Source organism: Pezoporus occidentalis, unplaced genomic scaffold, assembly GCF_034315485.1.
Source record: "Pezoporus occidentalis ecotype Australia unplaced genomic scaffold, CSIRO_AGI_Poc_V1 ctg151, whole genome shotgun sequence".
Lineage (NCBI taxonomy): Eukaryota > Metazoa > Chordata > Aves > Psittaciformes > Psittacidae > Pezoporus > Pezoporus occidentalis.
In genome coordinates this window covers 2,151,963-2,172,989 of record NW_026913328.1, presented here as the reverse complement: position 1 = coordinate 2,172,989, position 21,027 = coordinate 2,151,963, and the positions used below count along the sequence as shown (strand labels likewise).

The 21,027-nt window shown below is 36.6% G+C and overlaps 1 long non-coding RNA gene across 1 annotated transcript in view; it reads left to right on the top strand.

Moving 5' to 3' along the window:
- The window catches only part of LOC134159846 (uncharacterized), a 189,918-nt gene extending 170,468 nt beyond the window's left edge, over positions 1-19,450 (top strand). Inside the window, exon 3 of the long non-coding RNA XR_009963321.1 lies at positions 19,356-19,450. This is a non-coding gene — a long non-coding RNA (uncharacterized LOC134159846). The remainder of the gene's footprint in view (positions 1-19,355) is intronic.
- The last annotated feature ends 1,577 nt before the right edge of the window (positions 19,451-21,027 follow it).

Sequence of the window (21,027 nt, the reverse complement as noted above, 5' to 3'; positions counted from 1 at the left end):
TGGATTTTTCTTAAAACAGGATATGATAGAAGTACTGCTCTTCACATTTTAGGAGAGGAGACAAAGGTAAAGAAAAGCTTAAGTGTCTGAATAAAGATTATACATAAACTTTGTGTCACAGGATAGAAATAAATCCAGTACTTCTGAATGGTAGTTAAACAGCTCCTAGAACACGTTTGCATCCTATCTTAGCTCTAAGTTTCTATTATACCCTTTCCTGATCAGATCTCTTAAAATGTTTGCAGCATCAGAAGGATGAAAACAGAGCAGTTGTTTGGTTGAGGGAGGTTGACAATATCTGACTTAGAAGGAGAAAAATTAATAACGAATTAAAATATGAGAAACCCACAAAAGGAAGGGAAGGCACAAACATTAAGAAAGTAAATGAAATAACACAGGAGAGGAATTAAAAAAAAAAAAAAACAAAACAGGGAAACAACTGGAAAATACCAAAGCTGATGAGGTCAAGGCAGCAGGTTGGTTTCAAGAGCTGCCCTGAAGTCTGTGGTGAGAGGGATCGAAATAGCTGTGATGGGAAGAGTGGACAGAGAAAAGCAGATTTCCCTAGACAAAATAAGAAAAGTCTATAGACATGTTTCAGCTGGAATGAGCAGGAGTGTGTTGGTATTTTGGATCAACTTTGTTTTAAAAAGCAAAATTTCATAAGAACCTGGAGGGTGTGAAAAAAAGGAACAGTTGAGTACAATTTCAAATCTAAGTGGTGCTAACAGCAACATTTCCTACAAAAATGGAAAGTGAGAGCATTCTCAGCAAATATCAAGCTGGTCTTTACACTCTTTAAATGCCACATAGGTTAATACTTGTGAGAATTATCCCACATTTGCTGGTTTTACATATATTACCTCCTTAATGCAAAAATACAAACAATAGACTGCATATGTATGCAGCTGTAGATAAGTAGTGGCCCCTGGATCTGTTTTATCTTTAAAATTAGAGTCTCCAGCACAAATAGCAATGCCCTGTGCTATTGTGCCTGTTAAAACGCATTTACTTCCAGCAACAAACAACAGGAAAACTCTATGTGGCGCTTTGATTACAGAAAGAACCCAAATCGCTAAAGAGATGTAATGTCACAAATAAGTATTTGTAAAGGTTTATCAGCTCTAATGAATTTATACTTTTCTAGACTCTGCTTTTTCCATGCACCTCTGCAATTACTCACTTCACAGAAAGAGTATGATGCTGCTAAAATGATGAAACCTTAATATAACCTTTTCAGCAAGAGATAAAATATATTGATTGGTAACTGCTGAAGGACATCATTAAGCAGTTCAACATTTGATTTCATTTCTTCTTTCTTTCTTTCCTTTTTTCTTATTTATTATTTGGTTGCCTGGCAGGCATCTCTGTACTGACTGACCCTGCCAGTTCAACTATTAAAGAATTTATCTCTCTGAGGAGGCCTGATGTAAACATGATAATCTGTTTGGCGGCCCTTATGATGGCCTATGAATAAAACATACAACAACACAGTTTGAGCTGAAGAGCTTACTATCTGTTACCAAAGAGAATGTTTCGAAGCTCCCTGATGGCTCGGCCATTCTGAATCCCAAAGGTGGTCTGCTTTATACTCTAACTAACCCACTCAGGCTACTCACAAAAGGTGTAGTTAGCTGTTTTGTTTTTCCCTGCCAACATCTATTTTTCTAATGGCTTATTAAAAAAGAACTAATGCTGCTGGGATTTCAGCTCCATATCTGTCCAAGGATTTTCTTCAAGCCTTTTCTTCTCTCCTTCTTGGGAAAAAAAAAAAAAAACAACAAAGAAAGAAAGAAAGAAAGTCCATTGTTTTTCTTTAGGGAAGATCCTAAATTCCTTATACTATAGTTTTAAAATAGACACTTGAGCTTACCTATAGAGTACAAGTGAAAGTATGGCAGTGGAACTCACTAAATTAGTTGCTCAGATGCATTTTATTTGTGAACTACTATAATGAGCGAACCTTTTCCTTTGACTACCTGTTGAAACCAAGGAACTTTGATTCATAGTTCTACTCACAAGACTGGGAATCACATCTTGGCAAGTCAAAGAGGCAAAACCTGTTCCTATTTCTTAAGGCAGATAAAGCCAGTGTGGGATTGTTTAATGTGACCTTTCCAGCACAAGAGAACTGTTGTTTTTCAATTTTCAAGTTTGTTTATAAAGCCTAGTCATTAAAAAGTGCTTATAACACACTTTTTTCCTGGAACTCTTTCCCTTTATGTAGAAGCTTTCTCCATTAATCCTTTAATTACGTTCCTGCATGCATTTAATTTTTGATCTTCTGCACTAGGAACCATAAAATGTACATTTTATATAAAGGCTGTTTTATACTACTGCCTAACAGCTGCTATTGGCCAAACAACTTTCCAGGGACTGCCTCTCGTCCATCAACAGTTCTCTTTCCGGCAGCAAGCAGCACACTGTGCAGAGCAGTTTTTACCCTGTAGCTTCCATATTTCTTGTTAGTTCTTATCACATGCCACTGACTCCTTCATGATAGTAATGCCCATATAAAACATGAGTAAAAATAAATGGGTTAAATAGATGAGGAGGTTGGGGGTTATTTTAGTAAATTCAAGCCATCAAGCTGTGCAAGTAAAAAGTTATTTGAATAATCAGTGCAACACAGTAAGCGAATGTCAAGGAAATGTCTAGTTTAAAATAAATAAAATTAATGCCTAACTAAATTTGGTTTTGATCACCTTCCTGATGAGTCTAATTTATTATATGAGATATTTCTGATGTTAAAACTCTCCAATTAGTGTTTTAGATGTAAAAACTTTTATTCTAGATTTTGATTTTAGGAGCATACATTAATATCGAAAAGCTCTAACTCCAAAGTTTGGAGAGGTAATTATTTTTAAGGAAAACATAAATGAAAATGGCATGTGATTTCATTCACCTACATGGATTTTTTTTATTCGATCTTCATTTGGATCATGAATGGTTAGAACCTTAATTCCATATTTATTATGTACTCTCTAATATCTTGCAGAGTCTAGTGTTGTGGTCATTGTTAATACTTTACATGAACATATGGCTCGTTATCTTCATCAGGAGTTTTGAAATCAGTGGGAAATTTCTTCAATTATGAATAAGTAAAGAATATTTCCCCTCAGATCTGAGTCTGCCATTGATTTCAATAGTATAAGGATTTGATCCTCGGGGCAATTCACAGCTAATATATATTGACATTAAAAGAGCTATAAGGATTTAAATCAATAGAGAATCAACACTTGTTAAGTGTTTGAAAGCTACTGGGTTTTACCTGTCTAGGTTTTCCATAGCTCTTACTCTCTCTTTATTTTCTTCTATCAGGTGTATTTATTTGTTCAGAAAATATAGACTGCTTAAATTGTGCTTTGGAGTATTGAAGAAAACAAAAAATAATTTTCTGAATCTTGTTTGCCAAGTGATCAGGGACTTCTTTAGGCTTTTTTTATTTTTTTATGGAAGTCTGTCTCTTCTCCTTCAACTCAGAAAAATCACTGTTTGTCACCTTTGTAACTAAGTCCCCCTGCTTCTCAATTTCAGCCAAAATCTTCACTTTGACTCATGCATCAAAAGAAGGGCAATAACTCCCTCAGTGCTGGGCTTGTCTGCTCATAGTTCTGCCTGAAAAACTATTTCTTTCAGGATATTCCCACATAGTTTTTTCGAGTTATTTCATTCTAAAAGGAGACTAGAACTGTTGAAGGTTATCACAATGGTACTCTCCCTGTAGTCTCAACATCATGTGCGTGTAAATTTGTTGCCCAGAACATTGTCCCAAGATGTCAATTACAGGTGTCAATATGAATTATTATAATTAAGTACTGTATCTGCTATGCACTTTACCTGCAAGAAGAATTGGTGTGGTAGGGTAAGTGCATTCAAAGCTGTATTAGTTTTGTTCTGTTTTATTTGAGAAGTAACTTTTCAGACTTTGAAAATTATAAGATAACCGTGCTTTGATACAAAAAAATGAGGGGGAAACATAACAGAGAGTATCAAACTCTTTAACTCATTACCTCTTTCAAGTGTGTATAATCTGTTTCACAAAGGAAGGGTCAGGTTAGGTATTGGAATAAATTGTCTAAGCGAGAGCTATGGAAGTGATGCATTATATTGCCTCTGGAACCTCCATCACAGGAACTATTTAAAAACAGATTGGACAAGCATCTGTTGACAGTTACAGAAAGCATAGAGGATCCCACCTTGGGCAGACAGTTGGACTAGATGAGTTGCATAGTTTCTTCTCAATTTTTTTAAATCATCATTTTCTAACAAACAACAGCGTGACACACAAAGCTATATATGTTAATACGTTACTTTCATTTTCATTCTGAGATCAAACTCAGGCTCAAAGATAGGAGACCCTAGATCCACCATTGGTAAAAGCTACTTTTATAAACCAGCAGAGTTGGAATGTGACCCTGCAGAAAACAGGTTCCATTTTGTATGCTGTCAGCAGCAGTAAGATAGAAAAAAAAAAAAGAAAAAAAAAGAAAAAAGGAAGATAGAGAAATTGTTTCCATTAGCCTACATTAGGCTAACTAACCCAATGCAAAAAATATTGTAGTCTGGATTAGGAATGAGGCATTCCACTTCACATGTGGCACTTGCAGGTAGAGTTGAAAGGAGTTTCCATGCTCATGAACAATTTGCGGACTCAAGATTTCCTTGTTTGTGAAGTTTCTTAACATCATGCTAGTAAGACCAAAAAGTGAAACCCACTTAATAATTAATGTTTTTAAAGAAATTGGAGTGAAGGAAAAAAACCATAGATTTTATGCTTATCATAACTCAGAAGAAATGATTCAGCTCACTTAGAGCTTACAGTATCTGACAACTGTCTTTTTTGTCTTTCTCTTCTACATATTAATATAGCATCCGTGATGTAGTAGAATATTTCTGTGAGTACTCTCATGAGGTGCTTCAGTGATACTTTGAGACATAGCAGATTTCCAGAGTATATATTAGAGTCAAGTTAGGAGTAAAAATTTCATGGAACAGAAGAGCAGTGGGTTTTTTGATGAGATATGAACAGCTGTCACCTTTGAAACTTCCCTCTCCAAATAATTTTCAGATCTGAATATGCTTTACACAGGCTGATTGAGGCTGGTGCCATATATGTAACTACTAATGTTAGGCATGAACTGCTGCAGGGAACTGACACTTAAGCAAACTACTTAATGAGCATCATTTTTTACAAATTAGTCTTTGAAAATTGAAGAGAATCCAACTGAAGTCTCAGAAAACAGTATTGAGTGAAAACATCAGATATAAATTAGAGAATATTCAGTTAGGTTTACAGTCTTGTCCTTCATATACACTCTAAGTGTCATATTCAAAGTGCCTGAAAGTAACAGGAAATTTGCTGGCAGCATACACCAAACACATGCACAGTTCCTCCAGAGAAGGGTTTGGTCAGGAAGCCTCTTTACAAGACATTACATGAGCAGTCAGGAGAGCTCCACTGCTTAATGTGAAAACAGGGAACAGGCACAAGAAGTCTCTTTGTGCTTATTACATACTCAGGAGAAGTTTTGTCTGAAATCGTCTCAGCTTTTTCTAGCTCTTTTCCATTTTTTTGTAACACATCCAGTGCAATTTTGAGTGTTACACACTCAAAATACAGGACATTGACATTTATTTCTCTCTATCATATCAAGTACCAATAGAGCCTTTACTGGAAGATTTACGGTAACTGTTAGCCTATGGTGTACTTTTATGATTCATGCATGAAAGGCAAAAAGATTTGCTAGCATGTCAAAATCAGTCTGATCAAGATTATTTGTCCTACCTACAGACATGCAGTTGCTAGCGCCCCAAAGTTACATGCTATTTTACAGACACACAACTGTGTGGACAGTTAATGGGATGTTTATTTCAGAGTAACCTGAATAAGTTCTCTATACAAACCTTTATGGAAGATTGCTGTTACATTATATAAACCATCCATGTTATGTGATCCATACGATTGGATTTTGGCTGTTTTTTTTTCCAGTGTTGACAACTATTAATTTTTTCATAGTTGCTCTGAGAAAAGTAATATCCAGTCTTTAGACCTGGCTGGGAAAATAACACCTGCAAAATATAAATCTAGGACTAAAACCATAGTAAGTACTATGAACACCTGAGAATGTTTTATTCTAAAAGTACAATACTTTTCTTTCTGTGGTCTCCTGTATAAAAAATGGAACTGTTTATGAAAATCCTAAAACTTGAAATAATTCTGTCACAAATTATTTTGTCCTTTTCATAAGGAAAGCACTGCTTTTTTTGTCCCTTCATCTTGAATAGACTTAACATCAATATAGTTGTTTTGTCTAACTTCAGCTTCTTGAAGTGAGCACCTTATCATGCCAGAAAACAATTTTTCGTTCGTGCACCTGCACAATGATTAATGGAGGTACAACTCTGGAAATAGCATTTGGCAGTTAACAGCTGCTACCAGCACTCTGGAGAGTGCACAGAACCTTGCAAAATTAAAGCCGCAGATTTGTTCTCCTCTAAAAAGCCAAACAGAACTCCTGAGTCATGTGTGAGGTGTAGACTGTGCATCATAATTTCAGGTATGCTCTTTACCTCTTTGTCTAGGAGTGACAGGTTCAAAGCCAGCTGATATATTGCAACAAAAGACCTCTCAGAAAAATGTCAGCACACACCTGGAGAATATTGCCAATAGAAGCTAAAAATTTTAAAGCAGTGTCATGGTTTAAACCCAGCCAGATAGCTACTGCTGAACCCAGGTCAAGCAGTCACACTAAAACAAATGAATACAGTTGGAGTATGAAACATAACCAACATAATCAACTGGCACATCACAGCCAAGATAAGAGCGCCTAGTTAGTCTCAGAAGAAAATACATAAAAGATGACAAAATAAATGATGACTAATACCACAGCACTGAACAGGTCTTTCTTGCCAGTTGCTGGTAACATCAGTTAAGTATTGAAGCCACGGCTATACTGCTGTGCAATGAATGACCCTATTGACCTACACCTGTGGCAGAACAGTTGGTAACAGCTGGTAAATGACAGGCTTTCTGATTACATGAAGTATGTATGACCAACTCTTGGATTTACTGTATATTCACTAGTAAATGTTCCATCTTCAGAAGAAAACTAGAGCTATTCTTCTTGACCCCAAAGTGACCTGTAATATCATTTGCCACAGTAGCACACTAGACAAGATACCAAGAAAACTCATATATAGATTATGATAACTTATCTAAAGTAAATATTTTCAGGCCACATATTCAGCACCTGAAGGTTCTCTAGAAAGTTTGGATTTGGCACCAATTTGGTTCCCATCAATTCATCAAAGGCTTATTGACCTAGATCTTCAAATGGGTTTACATATGTTTCCAATATCCATTTAGCCTCAAGGAATTTGTAATTACCAAGGGACTGAAGGGAATGTGAATGCTGATGTAAGTGCCAGAGGTGACTATCTCAAGAAGTAAGAGACTAAAGCCAAGTTAATCTAGTTTTGATCTAGCACAGCTACACTGTGAGAGCTCTGTGCCAAACCTGCCTATGACTGTTGATATGCAGGATGTTACATACATGTTAGATACTGATGTCAAACTTGTGTTGGACTCCCTGGAAGTCTGTTCACTGCTGGCTCAGAAAATGTAGCTGTTTTGTATTAGACCTTGCCTGCCCTGCCTTGCTATTCAGATTGCTATAAATAAGCACTGTTGTTTATTCAACTCAAAGTGTGGCCATTCTCAAGCAGCTTATGTTTTCCAGTTCTTGCTGATCCCTAACTGGTAGAAAAAGGTTGGAGAGAAAGCTGGCTCTGTGCACTTGTAGACATCTCACTCATGCTCCGAAGCTTTTTATGGTTTATTAAATAAATGGATTTAATGGATGTGCTGGCCCTCTGTTCCTTCTTTATCTAATACCTTTGAAGTACTCTCAGTGCTAGCTGTCAACTAAGAAAAGAATATCAGTCAGACTAATGAATAGGCCCAAAGTTTCCCTCCCTATTCTTCTCCCCTGAGAAAAGGCCATGGCATATTGTCGAGGCAGTACAATCCAGATTTACTATTCTCATTCACTCTCAGCTAAAAAAATCTGCACCAAATTGCAGATTAGTATAGCATCTGAGAACTACTCCTCACTAAGAGAACTCAGAGTAAAGACTTGGCCACGTAATCTTTTGGAAGGGAAAGGAAAGGAAGAAACCCTGCTTGAGAGATCAAATTCAGAAAATGTCTCTGCTAAGACGTTTGTGCCAAAGGGGTAATGGGAAGACACCGAGTTACAAAAGGAAATCAAAGGCTATCGACACTGAAAGGAGAAGCGTCCCACTGTGGAATGACTGGAATGCCCTGAAAGGGAAGACTGTATTGACTATCTTGCTTGATCTGCATGTCAAAAGCAGCTTCTGCCATATAGAAACATACTGCTGCTTGCAAAATGCTGTGATAAACAAAGCACTGGAGGCCATGCCATTGTCTTCCTCCCCCACTGTTTTCAGGACAGGTATATGGCATAAGATAGTCTTTCAGAAAATCCCATGCACAAACAGAATAATGAAAGTAAACCGTAATGGTCACTTTGTGATAACTGATTCTATAAATAGGAGTAAAGCTCACTAATGTACCATCATATTTTTTAATTGCTAAGTCCCATAAAACTATGTATGATTTCTCAAATTATCTTACAGTTTCACAGAATTCTTCAGGCAAACTTAAAAGTATTTGAGTTCAAACAGGAGAACACCTTCACTAAAGAACAGCTTTCATAAATTAACAGGTATTTTTAGTGTAGTAAGAATGAAAAATGCTGGTAAACAGACAACCCTGGAAAAATGTTCTGTTGCCTGAATTGTCCAAACATTTACTGCACATGATGAGTGCTTTTTGAGCACTTCCTGACATACAGAAAACAACATAGCTTTTGGAGATACGCTCATCCGTTAAATAAATATACATCCCAGTTGTTACAATGAGAGGATCCATTCCGCAGAAAATTTAGAAACATACTGACTTTTGTCATTTTGCCTTCCAGTTGTATCCACTCACACTAATTAGTTCTTCTCCATTTCATACTGTGCCATATAGATTGAAATTTGTGAGAGCGTGCAGAGTAATTCCAAAGCAAGTACTCTTAGGTAATTTATTTGGGATGAAACTCTTCATTTTTCACTTATCAGTTCTGCTTCTCTTTCTGCTTTTCAGGGCCTTGCACTGACCCCATTAGATAGGATCTTTGTCATTGGCTTTAACAAGAAAGTTATCATCAAAAAGCAATGGATTTTCAACTTGTCTACTAAGGAGCTTTGTCGGTTTCAATATAAGTGAGTCTGTGCTGTTAATCACAAAATCAGCGGCAAATTGATCAATGAACCATCAACGTAGACATAGTTTTGTGCCTGTTTCATCCATAAAGGATAAATCGGGCCTAAGCATCACTTAATTTCCACTGAAGGTTTCTGGTACCAAATAGACAGGTATAGATATAATTATGGATACATATTGTTTTCCACTAAACAAATGAAAATGTCTTGAAACTATTAATTCATTTACTATAGTTAAGACGTGAATATGTTTGTTGAGATCTTTAACTAAAACTAAAGAAAAAATTTGTCATTCAAAGGTGAGTGTTTTAAACTTCACAGAGTGGAAAGCAAGTAAGCCAATTTAGAATTTTTTCAGTGTGGTTCAAATGCTATAACCAATGTTAAAAAGAAAAAAAAAAGCTTTGTACTTGTACTAGATTGCCATAAGATATAATTATCTCTGCAGCAGCTTTTTTCCCCTCCTCAGAATAAAATGAATACTAAAGAAATAGATATCTTGATTTCAGAAATAAGGATTGTATTAATAATTATTTTGTAAGCAGAGAACACAACATCATCTAATGACCGATTCCAAATGTTGCTGTTAGAATACTGAAGGCTGTGCTATCGTGAGCTCCTGCACTATCCAAATTTTCCCAAAAAGTGAAGCTTGTGAAAGCATAATTTCCAAACACAATCCCACAAAGGTAAAGCAACTAGTATTCGTCATATTTGGTGGGCATTATGGATGTGTCTCATATGGGACTCATTTGAGAGCTATCATTATAGACAACAAGGCACCATAGCTGCTAAAAGAGTGAACTAGATGATACTGTGCAAAATGGCATCTCTGAGACTGTTAATTTTAGAGGCTGATTTTAGATAGTTGGGTATGAGCTCTGGAGATGATGCATTTGGTGTGATTTGAAACACTTGAGCCTTGAGAAGCAACCTTTAACATTAAAAAAAAAATAAAAATCTTACCATATATTATAGTTGTTTCTTATACATGATACACAGTTTGCTAGTCTTCTAAGTTCTGAATTTGGTAGAATCCATCTTTGCCAGCACCTTGTAGTAGTTCCTTTCATGATTAAGTTAATATTCATCCCTGAACTACCACATTCTTCTAGACCTGGACATTCCCCTATATGAAATGGCTTTTCAAATTCAGAGGGACAACTGAGGTTAAGTTTAACAACATGCAGGGTCAGTCTCAAACCTATCCTTGGGTTAGTGACACTCTCTGCATCCCAGTTTGAAGCACAGAATATGAGGCAGTGACACTAGACTAATAGCATATGTTTTTCACACCCATGCATCGGAAGTGCCTAGGCTAAATCCAGACCCAGTATTAGTGAATTCACCTCCTCTTGCCTTCAGTGCAGCCACATTCACATAGCCAGGTAGGAATTTGTCACAGGGCATTAAAATTTTCTAGAAAGACAAATCTTTAAAAAGAGGCAATTTGTTAGTAACATGATAGCCAAGATATCAAAGCAAGGATATTTTGTATTTTAGATATTGTTGTTAGCTGAACAAACACAAACCATACAGACTTAAGTTAAAAGAGGAAGCTGGGAATGATTGTTTGTTTGTTGGTTTTCTTTAAAGTTATCAGTCATTAGACAGAAACAAACAAACAAAAAAATCACAGTGGGAGACTTGTAAAATGGTTCTTCCAATCCTCAGGGGCATTTCTTTCAGTCTTTCAACAACAGAACTGGTCTATATCATAAGTCTTATTTATAAAGAGGCTTTCAGGCAATTTCACACTGCTTTTCTCTGATGCCGCCCAAAAAACCATGTAAACCCGAGGGATTAGTAGTGACTTAGAGGGAAAATAGTGTAAAGTTACAGGATGAACTGAGCCAGTGCAGCTGGCTTGATGCACTGTTCCCTTGGGCTACTGCAAAGAATGAAACTTAGATAAGTGCCCTAGTCCACTCCCACACCACCAGTGTACTGACTCTTTTGTTATATTGTGCACTAGAATTACTTGGTCTCAGGGGGCCGTCAAGTCTTTAATGTCCAGTAGTGTGGAAGGAGAGAGGAGTTCACTATCTGGGAGCTGAAAGTTGCGCCTCCTTTTATATTTCTTTTCTGACAGTAACAGTTGGGAAGCACAGTGAACAAAATGTTTACTCACACACTGCAGTTGGTAGCCTGGTTTGATTCAGTTATTTTTGTTATAATACCTCAGCATACAAAATAAATTGTGACATTAATGAACCATTCAGGGTCTGTCCTGAGTTACAGGTATCAATTATTCTGTGTTGCAACTGGTTAATGACAGTGTTGCAACTGGTTAATGTCACTGTACATCCCAGAGCCTTTTTCTGACAACATATTTTCTCTTTTATTAAATTTTATCTGCAGAGGAGCTGTCAGATACATAACAAGGCTGTATCCATTTTCACCTGTTGTTTAGTATATTAACTACTTACATCTAGTTAGTCCAGTTTACATTGAAATAGTTACTAGAAGTCTCATATAACCATTTGTCTTTTTGGAAACTCAGCGAATGAAAACCAACACAAATTTCACTTCAGTCTTCAATATGCATAAGCTTTATTTTTAAATTAAGGTCTTAAAAACCCACCACCTTTGGAAAAATTAAGTCTATATAGCTCACTCCCATTCGCTGAATGAAATACTGATTTATTTTAGGTTTATTGTGTTTACAGCTGTGCAGACACTTCCAACAATTCTATACGCTCAATATTTAGCATTCACTTGTCAGAAAGAAGTATTGTGAAAAATGGTAGGAATATATATTTAGGCCCTTCTGCTATTGAAGTCAATAGCAATATTCTCTGTCACTTCAAAGTTGGAGTTGTAATATGTTTTAATATCTCTGTAGTTCTTGTGATCTATGTTCTAATGTTCCTACTTACTTGGTTAGTGAGTAAAAGGCTACTGAGGCTGGGTAAGAGTAGAGTTTTGCTTAGTAAATAGTGCAGGATCAGACTTATTCTTTCTCACTGAAGCGCCGTAAGGATTAATTTGTTAATGTCAGTGCAGCACTTTGAAGACATAATAAAGAAAATAAAGTTACTCTGGTGATGAGTGCCACAGAAGTGTCTATAAATGAATAAAGTGCTGTCTAAGTGCTAAGTATTATTATGATTACTGCCTGCATTTGCAAAGAAGTGGTTAAATACAGTGGGATGTGGGTGTAAAATTACATTTTAAATGGATCTATTTTTGAGATTACTTATCAGCATGATTAGTGTGATAATAATTACATTTATCATTAATAATACATTTTTTAAAAGTTAGGCAAAAAAAGCTAACAAGTTTGATTTTGATTTTGCCAGAAATGCACAGTGCTTTCCAAAAGCAATCTGTGGAACTTGTCTCTGGAATGCAGCTGTGTAAGATTTCAGTAACATCTTGCAGGTGGAGCCTAATTTTAGTTCAGCCTTGAGAAGGGGGAATTGTTTTCTCTGATATGCACAGCGCCATAACAGCAGCATAGCAGGTGGAGCTTTAGACAAGTACTTGTTTACTTTCCTGTTTGAAAAAAAAAAATCCAACACAGATGATTCATATCGTTAATCATACAGTTTCGATTTGATTTTAACAAGTCTAACAAAAAGTCTGCAGCACATTTGACCTACTGATTCTTAAATGTGGAACAAACCTAACAGAATGGAAAATGTTTAGAAAATGAGCATTCGATACTAAATATAGTGGAGAAGGAGCTGGTAAATGATGGGAAGGAAAATTTAGAAATACATCTGCTCAGTCAAAAAGAGTGAGCTGCAGAATCAGTCTCAACAATTTCTCTGTCAGCTTCATCAGCCTCATATTAGGACTCTGAAGTTAACTTTTGTAGAGGTTGGAGATTCTTGAGCTGCAAAACATGGAAACAAATGAGATAAAAGCTAAGCAGCAACTTGCTGCTTTTAGTCGAACTGGTTATGTAACTCAGTAGAACAAATCTCATTCATTCATTTTTTGATCAGTTTATACTTTAAGCTCACCAAAAATTCTTATTAACTGAATGATCAATAACTGGTGACTTTTTCATCAGCTGTTATGAAACTTCTCAGTTTGTACCTAGCATGGTAGAGTACGCCTATAGTTTCCATGGGGTAAACAGTGTATTATTTGGCTAGAAAGGCTATTTTGCTATGCATACTTCTTTTCTAGGCTTCCACATTGTGCATAACCTTCAAGTTATATTCAAGGTTTTGATTTATTGCCTTGAAAACCTCAAGGTCCTTTCCAAGCCTATGCTCCTGATTTATGTGTATACCATGGAGTTGTTAGTCACACACATGGCGTACCTGGTTGTTGATTGTTCTTTTCAGATAGCATTAGCCATATTTACACCTCAAGTTAACTTTATGCATCTCACTTGTTTAAATTTGTTCACTGTAAACTTAGACCAATGTGAAGTTTTTCAGGTTTATTGCAGAATAAACAGTTGTGTTTTAGGTCATGTATTGTCTGCAAGGAAATCATGGCTACTGGATTAGAAAATCTGTAGCTCTCTGACTCTTGATTTCTAATAGTTTGAGGGTTTTTTTTAGTTAAATGAATGAACAGGAACTGGTTCCAACAAAGAACTATTGTTTCATGTGTTCTTATTTCCAAGCATCCTTTTGAGGACTTCATACACTTACTACTCTTGCCTATATAGACCTTGCCTTCCAAACATCTCTTCTAATGAAGAAGAGATGAAAATTTGCCTCCACAATTTTTGTTACTTTCTCAAGAATCATAAGCTGCTCCTGCACTAACAATTAAATGGGCAAGTTAAAGGTCTATATTCAAAGTTCTTTCCTGGTTTTGGGGTTCAGACACACATGGCATAGCTAAATAATTCCTGAGAATAGTTTACTTAATCAATTATTCATAACAGTGATAATAACATAATGCATTTTATCCAGAGGTCTCTTAGTGCTTATTGTTTGGGTTTGGTTTGGGTTTTTTTGTAAAAAGGCACAGCCACCTCAGAAATACAGCACACTGGAGCACAACAGCACAGACTGTTGACTTCTCTCCAAGTGATTCTAGTATGAAATTGATTGGTAGTGACATGCCTGTGAAGCTCAGAGATATTGAACACAGCTCATTCTATCTTATCTTATATCTCACCTTATCTTAGTATTTACAAGAGGTCTTCCAGACATCAAAATAGAAGAGCTCCTTATACTGAAGGCACGTTTTGTTGAGTTGCATTTGTCATTTCCCTCTGTATGCACAGCCTGTGCAATGGTTTAGGAAGAGGTCTAGGCACCAGCGACTGACCTCTAGTCTCATTCCCGTTTATTCTAACTCATGCAGTTGCACCTGGCTAAGAATGAGGTGTGTGCTAATCTGAGGATCCACCCTGAAGTGATCCTGCTGATGGAGGTTTGTGAAGGAAGACCTGGTAAGGATTAGTAGAATAAGAATGTACATTCACTGGCATTTTTGAGGAAGCAGTAATATCCCAGGAAGGATTTTGTGATCAAAATCCTGTTCTTATTCTGCCACTAAAGCTCATCTTCTGAGATATTTAATGGAGATTAAAGCATTTATAGCCATTACCATAAAACTGAATGTCCAAAAGCACTAAGAATGATATTGCCAATGTTGAAGAAGGAAGGTTACACAATAATTCACTTTCCTCTATCACTTTTTTGTATTGATTTATGCCTTCATTGGGAGCAAATTCCAGCTGCTTGTTTAAAAAGGTTTACTCTCTCAATTGGAGTACCAGCAATATTGGTACTTAAGCCTGTATAGCTCAGACTGCAGACATGGCTCAAAAACTGCTATTGCCATGCTATAATGGACATGAAACTCCACAAAAGAATGTTTGTTTATAGTACTATCTGAACTGCAGCAATGCTGGTAAGGGTGATACTCAGATTGTCAATAGAGACAAGTCTTTGGGCCTAGCACATCCAAGTAGAAAACAGAAGTATGTGAATATACAGTAGCATTTGAAAAAAAGTCAACATTTAGAAAGATATGACCTCAAGATAGTTTTGCCTTTGCCTAGTTTCAGTGTTTCTTGAATTTAATAGAGACTTACAAAATATATGGCCATTTCTAAGTTCTAAAACATTATCAAATGCATTCTAAATATTCTGATTGCTGAAGCTCAGATGATTCTGCAAATATTTGCCAAGTCTATCGCCCTATTTTTCTGACGTCTTTGGTTTCTGTTAACCCAAAATAGGTCTTTCAAGCATTTCCATGCTTTTAGCATGTCCAAGCAATTTGAGCTGACATGTCTTGTTCTGATTTATATTTTTTTATAAGTGATGGAAATGGACCCCAAATCAAGCAGAATAACATGCTCAACACTGAAAACATGAGCATAAGAGACAAAATGGTGTTCAATTCAAGCTAAGAAAGTGGGATTTGCTCTCCTCAATGCTGTTAACATACTGAAGTCCTCCTTCTGAACCAATGTTTTCCATGTATATCAGGATAACTGTTTCTGGCAAACAAGAACTACCTGTGGAAGTTAGACCTTGTGCTTTACAGAAATAATTGTGTTGTGTTATAGACTTTTAGAATCATAGAATCATAGAATACTTAGGGTTGGAAAGGACCTTAAGATCATCAATGTTGTGTGGGACAGTGTCGAACACTTTGCACAAGTCCAGGTAGATGACATCAACTACTCTACCCCTGTCCATCAGTTCTTTAGCCCCATCATAGAAGGCCACCAAATTGGTCAGGCAGGATTTCCCCTTAATGAAGCCATGCTGGCTGTCACCAAGCACCTTGTTGATTTTCATGTGCCTTAGCATGCCTTCCAGGAGAATCTGCTCCAAGATTTTGGCAGGCACAGAGGTGAGACTCACTGGTCTGTAATTCCCCGGGTCATCCATTTTCCCCTTCTTGAAAATGGGGGTTATATTTCCCTTTTTCCAGTCATTGGGAACTTCACCTGACTGCCATGATTTCTCAAATATGATGGATGGTGGCTTAGCAACTTCATTTGCTTCAGGACCCACGGATGGATTACTTCAGGTCCCATGAACTTGTGTATGTTCGAGTTTTTAAGATGGTCTCAAACCAGATCCTTTCCTACAGTGGGCCTAGGGTCATCATTCTCACAGTCCCTGCATCTGCCTTCCAGCACCTCACATTAAAAGTAATTATAAAGGACAATACCTTTCCTCTAAATTGTTTACAAGGACACAAATAATCACTAAATGCAATGCTGCAAAGAACTAAGTGATCGCAGTATCACTAATGGGGGGAAATTTCTTTTTCATTGCCCTTATTTGGACATCAGCTACTTTATCAGGATATCCACTGTGCACTTCTCTTTTGTCATATTTTGAAGGAATTGACTCTGTGTTTTCCTAGGGTCAGGTGGAGATAAGATCTGATCCTACTTGGGAGTGCGCTTTCTGGTGTAGTGGGAGAGTTAGATCATTTTTAAAAATTGCTGGTGTCCCTTGATATGGATTTAGCACTGCAAAATACCAGTGGGCTTGATTATATTGTTTCTGTTTGTGATGAATATAGGAGAATGCTCCTATTGCAGATATGTTTGTGAGATAAAAGATCTCTATAACATTTTAATTTCTCAGAGGAGACCTCTGCTAAAAAAAAAAAAAAAAAAGTATTAAAAAGTCACTTCTTTCAGCTCAATTATAAAATCAGAGCAGATGACTTTATAATGAAAAAGGCTGGAACTCAGCACTGCCCCAGAAGTCAGCATTTATGGATCTGTGCTGCAAAGAACAGTCTCTGCTACAGTTCCACTCTATTTGATGAGGATTCCTGAAATCTAACTGTCAGCTCTTCTGCTTTGCCTCCCCCATTCCCTATTCTTGGTCGGCAAGAGCGTGCCTTTTAAAAATAAAGAGCCATTACAGGGAAAAAGAGAAAGAGAAGGAGTTTCTAAATTAACACTGAAATTGTAAGAGACTAATTGTATGTTAGCATCAAACAAACACTGTTGATGTTGGTTTTGGGTTTTGTGTTTTATAAGTTTTGTGTAACCCCTAATCAAACATGGGTGAGTATCTGTTGAAACAATGTATGTAATTTGTTTACATTGTTAGTCGAGATAATTACAAAGCAAGCACAATGGAAATAACTGGTTTCTTACTTTTATGTGGAAAGTGTCGAGGGGAGGGAACTCAACAACTAACCAGCGGTTGTCAGCTGCTCTCTAAAATACTGCCTAATTTACAGTTGTTTCATATTAGCATTGCTAAGAATGCTAGGGACATAAAGTGTCATGTTGAATATAGGGTGATGACTTCATACTAGAGCAAGTCTGGGGATATGACCAGTTTGCAGTCACAGAGAAATCAGCTTTAATTAATTTGAGTGCCAGCACTGTGTATAATTACACAGCATGAGAGTTTGCATGCAAATTCTAAAAAGCTGATTGTTGAAATACTTGCACTTACTTATTAATACATTGGGAATAAGCAATCCTGGCCTCTAAGCAAGGTATAGAAAGAACACACAGTCCTGTCAGGGTAATTTGCACTACCGGTGGTTATCAAGCAGAATTCAGATAGTTCTGCCTCTTAAATGATAAACATAACATCTTAGTCATTCTTGAGGGTGACATACCTTGTAGCCCACTCTCTGTGTGCAACTAAAACAAGATGATCTATGATTATTAAAGTTGTCAGAAACATAACAGCAGGATTTGAGCTTCATTTATTGTAGACACCAGTTACAACTCAATCTTGCTTTTCAATTTCATTTTTTATTTACTTATTATATATTGTCACTATTCTCAATTAGAAAAAATGGCTTGCAGGCAAATAAAATGTAGAAATTGTCATAGCAAAATTAGCCCTCATGTGATGCTTTGTACCTTTCTGAGACAATGACAAAAGACTGTATGTATCTTTTTCTCCCCTACCCCAGAACTGACAGTGCAAGGCTTTTTTCTGGCTTTACAGCTGCTAGAATTATGTTCTGTGCCATCAAAACTGGTAGCCCAAGAATCATAAGTTGTATATAGTCCTGTCCAGTTTTTAACCAGTATGTTGGCCTTAGCCATGTGTTACTAATCCTGTTTTCGGACAATTTATCGCAGTATTTTACTGTGGCAATGAGTTTCACTGATTAATTATATGCTGAATAACAAAATAGCAGGAACACTAAAAACCCTATTTCTTAATTTGGATGAAATTCTTTTGTCTGTTGATATACACAGGGAAGAATTCAGAGGTCTTTTCTTGTCATTCATTAATTGATACATCAGTAACATCTGCTGCTACCTTTCTCCTTTCTAAACTTAGGTGGTCCACTCTTTAGTATCTCACCATATGGAAGCTTCTTCATATCTTTAATCACGCTGTTGACCTTCTCTGGGTCTTGTCAAATACATTCATAATCCAGGAAAAAAAGTTTGAATGTACTTGCTCATCACACAATGATTTTTGTAGACATCCACATTGTACAGCAGAGGTTAATATAGGAGCTTACTTTGTATGCATTTGAATATTTGCTGTTTCTGTTGTTTCTTAAAGAATGTTTTTCATTTGCAAAACATTAACATTTGTCAGGGTTATTTCCAGCCACACAGAAAAATGTTCCTTTGTGTATTTTGATTATTTAAAGCAATTTTGTTTCTCTAATGCATATGTGCATCCAGCACAGCATGTTCACTGCTTTGAATGAACATGGGGAATGCTGTTAATTTCCTCATGTGCATGTACAGGGATGCTTTTACTGTCTACTGCGTATGTTAAGATGGGGTTGCTTTGTCTTCTATTTCGCATTATTTAGTGCAGACTTCTTCTTTATATTTGAAACGTAATAACTACCATAGATTAAAAAATTGACTATAAACTGTATATGCTAGACACAGTTATGGTTTGGGGCTTCACAGGGTCCCTAAATGAATTCCAGAGTGCTCTGTTTGGGCACAAGGGGTTTTTACCATGCTTAAGGTGCTGGATGGTTTAGAGGGGAGTCCAACATAACTAGATGGCAGCTGGCAGGTTTTACTTAGATTACAATGAAGAAAACTACTGATGTTCTATAAAAAATTTTTGATTACTTAATTCCATAAATTTAAGAATGCTGTAGATAGCATTATTTCCAAATCCTTTCCCTAAGACATACATTTCTCTGAGCAGATTCTGCTGCATAGACAGCAAAAAGTGCTCAAGGAGGTTTACGCCTCCAGCATGCTGCAAAGTCATCTCTCCCACGGACCTAGGGTCTGATAGCTTGAAATGAGTGTCACAGAGACAAGATTGGTAAGGTGTTCCGAATAGTTTTGTGGCTGTATGTGTTTTCGCTCACCAAGCTTCAAGTACAACTTGAAAATATCATGTTGAGAGGATTATGTGCTTCATCCTGCCTTATATTTGTTTCTAATTTTAAACACATAAATAGTTCCATTCACTTACTGGGATTATTCTTGTGCATAATTTTAAATATGTGCTGAAGTGATTTAGTAAATTGTATTCACAGAAGGCGTCAGAGGCAGCAGTAACAATGAATGTGATGGGCCAGCTGGAGACCAACTGTCCAGTGGAAACATCTCTCTCTCTGTCAAAACCACTAGGTCTATTCTTCTCAAGTTTAAAGAAAAATTCTAGTTTCTCAGAGTTTCTCACATCTTTCCATGTAAGGCCTTTGTAGGGTTTTTTCTTTGGAGGGAATTCTTCCAGCAGCCCTCATGAGCTGGCCTAAGAGGATATTTTGTGATGTGGTCTCAGTTCAAGTCTTACCAAATGATTCTATCGTATTTATACTGTCCCTCATTGTGTATTTCAAGCAAATGCAGGTATTTTAAAAAACAAACAAAAAGATGTTTCCCCATTGTTCAGGAGATTTCAGTAGAGCCCAGAGCTGAATAAGTAATTGACAGTACAGAAAAATACATTTTTTCTTTTTCTGAAACACAAGTCAAGCACAAGACTACAAAGCAGATAGCTGTGATTTAGAAAACTATACCTCAGAGTTAATGTTTAATGGATGTGGCACATTCCTTGCTGTAAAATGGTATAAATCAGTCATTGAAAGAAAACAACAGAATATTTGAGGAGCACATTGACAGTTTTGTGTGTTTCAAAGGTGGCATGGAAACAACGACCACCTGAAGACAGTGTTGTATCTCTGTGACAAAGAGCAACTCAACTCTGTTCATTTCATAAACACAGGAAAAAAAGAGTGGATTTTTTATTGTTCTTTTGATTCTGCTCTATCTTGGGTATATTCTTCTTTCTTCTAGAAGGTAGAAGTAAGATTTTTGATCCCTCTTCTATCATTCTTAATTAGAAGCTTTTTTCCATCCCAGTTTTCAGTCTAGCAGACATGAATGCTCTTCACTGTGTTTGACTATAGCATTAAGTGAACTGGCTGTGCCTAGAAGATTTGATTCTGCTACCCTTATTCCTGTTGAGATTGATTTTGATACCAACTTTACCCATCCTGAGATGCTTCTTTCTTCTCAATAATTATATTGAAATCAGTGGGAATATTCACATTACTAACTGCTCACTGTGTAATGATGTTCAGTGCGTAGCTCAGGAGGACTAACTGATGGTTAGTATATTAGTGTGCATGGGTATAGGTAGTCAAATCTAGTCCACTGAGTGGTTAGTTAGCTTAATTGCACTTTCCAGATTACTTGCTGCTTAGTGTAATGCAGACAGAGCTGGATCTTAACACGTTTTCTCTCTGTGTTGCTTCTCACATTCTTTTTTATTCCTGAAGTTACTGTACTGGGCAAAATGTTTCCCTAGAAAAAGCAAGGTATGTGATTATAATCAAGTGAACAACTTGGAACCACAAAACCCC